We start from the raw sequence: 8,563 nt of genomic DNA, 5'->3' as shown, positions 1-8,563 counted from the left end.
ATCAGTAATCTCAACTTCTTGAAAAAAATTGGTTTATCTTTTTTTTCTCCTCCTTCCCTCCCTCTCTTTCTGCCTTTCTCTTTTCCAAATTTAATTAACGTTTGTGAAGGTCATATGCTTTTTTGATCTCTAATCTATCCGGGGTGTCATTCATTCGGAAAATAGTCTTTTGCTTTACCTTGATAGAGGGGAAAAAATCCCTTCCCATTACTATTTATTTATTTATTATTATCAGCCTAAATCAATCCTCTGCAAGCTGAAGGCAGGCATTGTCTTCTGAAGGCAGGCATTGTCTTCTGACAAACACAGATAACTCTTGACTCATGAACACAATGAGCCCAAAATTTCTGTTGCTAAGTGAGACATTTGTTAAGTGAGTTCTGCCCCATTACAAACCTTTCTTGTCATCGTTGTTCAGTGAATCCCTGCAGTTATTAAGTTAATGTGAATGCTCCAACACTGGAGGTTTTTAAGAAGAGACTGGACAGCCGTTTGTCTGAAATGGTATAAGGTTTCCTGCCTGAGCAGGGGGTTGGACTAGATGACCTTCAAGGTCCCTTCCAACTCGATGATGATGATGATGATGATGATAGTGATGATGACGACACGACTGTTGTGTGAATCTGGTTTCCGCGTTAACTTTGCTTGTGAGAAGGCTGCAAAAGGGGATCACGTGACCTCAGGACACACCGACCGTCATAAAGGTGAACAAATTGCCAAGCTCCTGAAGTTTGACCACGTGGCCGTGGGGACGCTGCAACGGTCGTAAGTGAGAAAAACGGTCGTAAGTTGTTAAAAAATCTCACGGGTGACTTCTTTGCCCAAGGAAAAGGGACAGCCTGGGTTTCTCTGCCCTGAATGCAACAGCACTGTCAACATTATAAGACATTGGCAGGTCTGTCTGTCTGTCTGTCTCTCCCCTCCTCCTGCCCATGTGTGTTTGTGTGTGCAGACATGTGTTTCAGCTCAGCCATTTGGGATAGTAAATGCAAGATAGCCAGCCTTTTCTCCTGTGCTGTCCTCTGTGGGACAGAAAGAAAGTGGATTTTGGATAATGGAGTTCAGCCAAGTGCTAAATTGTAACCAGGTTTCTATCAGGATCTTGGGACAATGGGAATGGCATTCATATCCTGGCTTTGCAAAAAAAAAACCCACCAAAAAACAGGCAATTAGGGCTCTGCAATTAAGGGGAGGGGAGGGGTAACTTAAGACTTTTAAATAACTTAAACAGCCCATGAAACCGTGTAATGTCCCCCTACTTCTCCGGCAATGTGGGCCCTGGCAGCCTTTTCAAGGGGGGGGTGGAAATACGGACAAGGTGTGCGTCTCATATCTGTAAAGCGGAGATCTGTCATTTTTTGGTCATTATGCACAAATGCTGCAGGATTGAATATCTCTTTCCCACAAATTCAGAGGTTCCAAGCGAAGAGAGAGAAAGGGTGTAGCGTTACCACTCAATTGTGCTCGCATTCACCATTCACAACCCTAACCCTTGGCAAAATCAGGTTTGCGCATTTGCCAAGAAGCCTCTCTCACAAAGGCAACAGGGGAAGCCTTGGTTTTTTGCACAACACCAGCATGTCCCCCCCCTCCCTCCTCCTTCCAGGAGATTTTAAGCATAATTGGCTAAAGGATAGCAAGACTTTGGAGAGCCCCATTGGATAAAAGCCTTGAGACTCTGTTGTTGTTTTTTTTCTTTCCAAAGGTGAAACGGAATATCTTAACTCTGTCTCGTGTTTGTCCCGCATCTCCCCACACTGTATGCCAAGGAAGATTGGAAAAGGCTTGCAGATATGCATCCTGGACCCTCTCAAGTACTGAGAAAGGATTAAGTTGCCCCAAGAAATTTTGCAAGGTGCCCTGGGAAAATTAATAAAGTTACCCGATTATCTCAATCTCCCAATTATTTCTGCCCTTTTCCTTCCCTCGGATTCTTTCTCGCGACTGTGGAAGGAAACTCCAAAACCTATCTATTGTTTTGTACGCTTTGAATAAAATATATATTTTCCTGGGGGGAAAAAATACGTTTTCTCCATTCCAAAAACACATCGGAGCTGAATATGTATAAAAAAATAATAATAAATTGCTGCCGTATGTTTATCGGGTGTAAAATAACCTAAAAGAGAAATGTAAAGCATGACATTCTGAAGCTCAACTAGACATCCAAATATCTCCTAGGAAGGTTGTCTCGAATCTGAGCAAACAATGAAATTTAAAGATCGAATAAAACTCTCATTTCTGTTTCTTCCGTAAAAGAATTGTTTGCAATCCAATGGCTTTAGTTAATCTATCCACCTGATAAGTTATAAATTGGGGGATTCTAAATACCTGTGAGCTTCAAAAAATTGTATAACAAAGAAACTGTCCCACTTCTCATATGCCAGGGATTTATCTTTCTCCCCCAGAGTTTAAAGAGATTCAGAGCAGAAGATTTAATGGGTTGATGAGATTCAAGTAGGCAATCTTTTGGGAGCTGAAAGTGGGCACTCAAGTCTTCGTGTTTTATCCTGTGAATTTGTGATCCTTCACAGAGAAACCTTTCATTTCAGATCTCTGCTGGCTACTAAAGTAAGTTTCATATTTGGGGTTTCCTTGAAAGTCTTTGAAAGTCACAATTCTCTGTGCTGGGATCAGTAACGGCAAAGGAACATCCATCCATAAAATATATACGTTAGCCGTCCCGCTTTCCAATGCAAAATGGCCAATGAGTTTTAGATGCCTCCAAGCAGGATCACCAATTATCCTCTCTTTCGAGTTGGGAATTATTGGTGGATCTGAGGACTCAAGCCAAGGCTGTATTTTATGTCCTATTTTCACCTGGAGAATTACTCTGTGCCCAACAACTTCTGTGCCCAACAACATTACTCTGTGCCCAACAACAGCAACACACAAACAAGGGCTGGCTTGTTTTCATTTCTCGGAATTGGCCCATTTCTAACAGTCTATGAACAGTTGACCTGAGAGTCCAGATCTTCCTCTTAACCAGATTTTTTTTTCCTGCCTCTCTGCCGGTCCTGATCAGATATTTATAATACACAGAATATCAACAATAGCTTTCATGAGCGTATTGTCAACTTTTGTATGAAGCAATCTCCGCCTAAATGACTTGATTCTGGAATGCTGCACCTTTTCTTTCTTTCTTTCTGCAGTCTGGATTCTTGTCTGAATGTCACAAAATGATATAACGGGACAAGTTTCAATTGTTCATTATGGCTTTTCAGCAGAGCAATTCATTGTTCCTCAGACTTTTTAGGGAGGGGTGGAGGAGAAGTGGATGGGAAAGACTGCACTGCACGCCGTCCCCAGGTACATAAATTCATCTTTATTTTGCAGAATTCAAGTCAATGCAAGTCCGCAGCTGCCAATGTGATTGCAGGCCTAATGTGGTTTTAGGAGACCATGCATGAACCCTAAAATCATTTTCAGATGAGGCCTAGCATGGGAATCTGGAAAACTTACCTGACACTCACCTGAGTGTAAATTTCACTCAGCAATTGAAAAACACCTCTAAGCAAAGGAATACATTTTAGACAAAGATGCTAGCATAGCGTTTGGAGTGAAACACAATTTGCTTCTCGCGGGGGCTGGCTGCAGGGAGTCCTTGACTTACAACTGAAATTGGGACCAGAATTTAAATGGCTAAGCAAGAGGGATGCTAAGAGAGTCACACTGGATTTTATGACTTTTTTTGCCATAGTTGTGAAGCAAATCAATGCCTTTGTTAAGTTAAGCAGTTGGGAGGAGGAGGAGGAGGAGGAGGAGAGCCCTCTGGTCTTTGGTACTCTCTGAGCTTGGCAGTTTTCTTGCAGACCTTTCATTACCAAACTAGCTAACATCATCGTTGCTACATGGAGTACCCTTTCCAGGGTTCCACGGCATCTTCTTGTCACAGGCCTTCAAAGGTATCTCAGATACTTTGGCATGAGCTACAGTTGCTCAGTCTTTTAATCTGATGATGTAAAAAGAAAACAATCATATTTTCCCTTGAAGTCGAGGCAGACCCCCCTGAGGATTCCCTATTGCTACTTCATCCATTCTCCTACAGCCATTCAAGGTTACCATTTCTGAGTTCAACCCTTCCTGCCAAGGGATTATCAATCCTTCTGCCTGGAGAAAAGATTCTGGACCTTCTAAGTTCCCCCCCCCCCTTTTAAAAACAGGAAACCAACTTTAATTAAACCATCAGTAACTGGACTTAATTATCCTCGACAGTATTTAATTAATGTTTTCATAGACCCCTCACGCAATTAAGGTTCCTTTAATAAGACCTTCTGTGACATTAAGACGTATGACCTTTATCTCCCTTATCAAGCCCACGTTGACAATCCAGATTTGTCATTTTGGCTAAAAGGTGCAGTTTGAACTCAATAGAGCCGGGCGAGAAATTTAATCTGCAAATGTTTGTCTCTCCCTCCCTTCCCCCCTCCCACCCACCCCACCTTTTTCAAAGTCTAATAAGTCAAGTCTTTTAATTAGCAACGGGAGTACAACTGTATTCTACCTTGCTTCTAATTATCAATAAAGGAGACTATCCCTCCGAATCAGAGGTCTGCGCCTGCCTGCGGAAGAGTAACAAAGGGTGATTGCTAGCAATCTTTGATTAATCCTGGCAAGGGATTTAGTCTTTAAGAATGGGATAGGAGGGAGTCAGCCCATCCTATTCATAAATATTCCCTGGTCCTGTGGAGAGTAGAGAGAGCTTTTGTCTCTTGGCTCAATGAATTAATGACTTCTTAAAACAGAGGCCAGGAGTGCATAGCGTGGTGAGTCCCATTGTTGTGGAACATGCATAACTGCCTTCTTCAGCACCTGGAACGTAGGCAACCTCTCTGGTCAGAGGAGAATCCATATTTGACCACGGTTTTCAAAAAAACGGGAACCCCACTTTCCAGAAAGGAGAGCTTCAGAAGATTCCCTCAAGTTCACCAAAAGCGTCCACTGAGGTTTTTGAAAAGAAGGGTCCAGCCAAAGCCACGCCATCCCCTTCCAGGACACCAAAAAGAAAAAAGAAAAAGGTTTCCACACCCGCCCAGAAGCCCCTTTCCACCAAAAGGAAGCATCCCATCAAATTGACCCAGCCCTGTTTGGAAGCTGCAATTTGAGGCATCAAGGAAGAATGACACCCACCCAATCCCCACCCCACCCCCTCCCAGCTCCCAGGCTCCTTGGCCTGTTGTCCCTTGGACAAGATTAAACAGATTACAAAGAAGTCCCTGTTGATGGATTTCCCCTAGTTAGCCTGCTAAATGCAGGCTTAATGAGGAGGTTGTCACTTTCGATCTCAGGGGGGGAAGAAAAAAACCTTCTGCCTGGGCTTGGCAGGTGTTTGAGAAGCTATTAATTGAAGCTGCTGGAAAAGCCCCAGCCCAGAGGAGATAGGAAGTCTGGAGGCTGTGGGATTTTCTCTCTTCTTTCCCACAGGCATACAGCAGCAGCTCTGCTTCAGCCCACTTCTGCCCGGAGCTTTTGGGGCTGCAGCTGCCCAGTCGCTTGCCATGAACTCTACCGGCTAAGATTGATGGAGAGTTGAAAAGTTCTTAGTTGAGAACAGTCTCTCAAAGCCAGGAAGGCAGATGCGCAAATCTTGGGTGTCTTCTAAACAGTGGTTGGGGCAGGGACTTTCCCCCCAAAATTGTGTAGCTAACTTTATTTTTATAATCTCCCAAAGCTGTATGTAACAGGCATAGTACACTTCTGTCCCCAGTGTGTGAAAGTATTTTGCTTAGTGTGCCACAGACTTCCAAAGTCTGTCCTGCCTTCTTCCCTGCCTGCCTTTCTCTTTTCCTTCCTTCCTTCCTTTCCTTCCTTCCTTCCTTCCTTCCTTCACTTACTTACTCCCTTTTATTTTTATTTTTCATGTAAAAAGCTACCCATCTTACACCATAACCCTGGGTGCTTTATAAGTCTCCTCCAGCTTTACGGATGGTAATATCACCACGGTGGTCTCACACTGAGCTTTGGACTATATGTTTTGATTAAGTCTGGGGTCAAAATGAAAACTTTCCAAAGCCACAAACTACTGACCTACTTGCTTCATCTTAGCTCCGGGGGTTGACTTCTGACACTTTCCAACACAGTAAAATCAACCAATCGGAATAGAGCTGGAAGGGACCTTGGAGGTCTTCTAGTCCAACCCCCTGCTCACGCAGGAGAACCTATAACATCTCAGACAGGCGACTAACTAGTCTCTTCTCAAAATCCTCCAGCGATGAAGCGCCCACAAATTCTGAAGGCAACTTCTGTTCCACTGGTTGATTGTCCTCACTGCTAGGAAGATTCTCCTTAACTCCAGGTTGCTTCTCTCCTGGATTACTTTCCATCCATTGTTTCTTGTCCTGCTTTCTGGTGCTTTGGAGAATAAGTTGACCCCCTCTTCTTGGTGGCAGCCCCTCAAATATAAAAATACTGCCTTCCAAGAACTTTCTCCTCTCCTTCTCTCTCTCTCCTCTGTCCCACCTCCTTTCTTGCTCACCTTTTTGCTAAAACACATTTTGCTTCTTCCTGGTCTTTGGCACTGAGCAGAAGGCTGAGTCTCCTGGTGGGCCACGTGATGGGCACTTTAAGCCTAATGCGAACACTGGCTGGTCAACAAGTTCAAGCTCAGATATGACCTTCTTAAGTTGGTCCATGGCAGGAAGCCTCCAGGGGACAATTACTTCCCCCACAGATAAAGAGAAGTTAAATGGTGGTGAGATAAATAAACCCTCCAGAAAGCCCCCTGTTAACAGGGCCCTTGACTTTCATGGGCAAAAGAAAAGATGAAGGAATTGGAGGCATTAAGGGGGAGGTAGCTTAAATGACCTTTGACCTGTCCCTTAAAGGGGGTTCCTTTAAACTGGAGGTGGAATGGGCATCCTTTTGAATAAAAGGGGTTTTCCGTCAGGGGTCTGCACACCCCTTTTCCAGTTTCATCTTCTCCGTTTTTACATTTACACCTAAGGAAATTCGCGGCCAAAGTAAAGGGTTTCCCTCATCGCCATCCTCAGGGGATCTTGCCCCAAAAGCTAATTCAGGTTTACTTATTTAATTAAGGGACAAATTCAGCGGAAAGGACCTGCATTCCCTGGATGTGCAGGCCGCCCTCGACTTACGACTACAATCGAGCCCAACATTTCTGTTGCTAAGCGAGATTTTGGTAAGTGAACCTTGCCCCATTTTACAACCTTTCTTGCCACCGTTCTTAAGTGAATCGCTGCAGTTGTTAAGTTAGTGACCCGATTGTCAAGTGAATCTGGCTTCCCCCATTGACTTTGCTTCTCAGAAGGTCGCAAAAGGGGATCGCATGACTCTGGGACACTGTGACCGTCATAAGTGTGAACCAGCTGCCAAGCGTCTGAGTTTGGATCACGTGACCGCGGGGATCTGCAACGGTCCTACGTGTGAAAAACAGTCCTAAGTCCCTTTCCTCAGTGCCGTGGTAACTTTGAATGGTCACTGAATGAACAGTTGTAAGTCAAGGACTACCTCATCATGATCTTGTAGGTCTCAGGGGAGACGATTATGGGGGTTGTAAGACCCACACATTTACCAAGGTGGAGAATCAGCAGATGCACCAAGTTGCATCCTGCATGTTAATAAAACCAGAACTTAGAGAGAGCGAGAGAGGGAGACAGAGAAAGAAAGAAAGAAAGAAAGAAAGAAAGAAAGAAAGAAAGAAAGAAAGAAAGAAAGAAAGAAAGAAAGAAAGAAAGAGAAAGAAAGAAAGAAAGAAAGAAAGAAAGAAAGAAAGAAAGAAAGAAAGAAAGAAAGAAAGAAAGAAAAAAAGAAAAAAAGAAAAAAAGAAAAAAAGAAAAAAAGAAAAAAGAAAGAAAGAGGAAGGGAGGGAGGGAGGAAGGAAGGAAGGAAGAGAGGGTGGGAAGGAGAGAGGGAGAGAGGGAGGAAGAGGGAGAGGGAGGGAGAGAGAAGGAGAGGGAGGGAGGGAGAGCAAGAGAGAGGGAGAGGGAGAGAGAGAGAAGGAGAGAGGGGGAGGGAAAGAGGGAGGGAGGGAGAGGTTGTAGATACTGTTTTCTTTTCTTTATTAAACATGCTGCCAATAAAACAGAATATGAAGAGAAGCCTCCGATGGGGGAGGAAGAAGATACAGAGGGAAGGAAGGGATGAAAGTTTATCAGGGATGACAATTCTCACAGTGCTTAATCAAACAGCAAAGAGAACGAGCAACAGATTGGAGAGCAGCTTGGTTCGTGGACAATAAAAGCAAACAAGCTGTCTTGTCGGGACATGTCACTGTGTCGACTTACCAGCGGCTGAATGTGTGCAAGCGGCAAAGGGGCGGAGAATGAGGAGGCAGATCTGATCCGGGTTTCCAGGAAGATTTCATTCTTTCCCACCTTTATTCCAGCCAGGAGCTCAAAATCAAGGACTTCCCTTTGGCCAACTAAGCAGGTTTGTTTTCAACGTTGATAGAAACACACAAGCACAACTTTATGCCCTGAGCAATGTGCTGGGTTCAGAGTTCCCACAAGACACTAAGCCACCATTCTCCCGAATCCTGATTGGCTGAATGAAACACAATGACATCATTCGGTGATGCCTTCCCGGGCCTTCCCAACCAAAACATATT

Source organism: Vipera ursinii, assembly GCF_947247035.1.
Source record: "Vipera ursinii genome assembly, chromosome: 12".
Taxonomy (NCBI): domain Eukaryota; kingdom Metazoa; phylum Chordata; class Lepidosauria; order Squamata; family Viperidae; genus Vipera; species Vipera ursinii.
The sequence above is the reverse complement of the archived record's forward strand: the minus strand, read 5'-3'. Positions refer to the sequence as shown.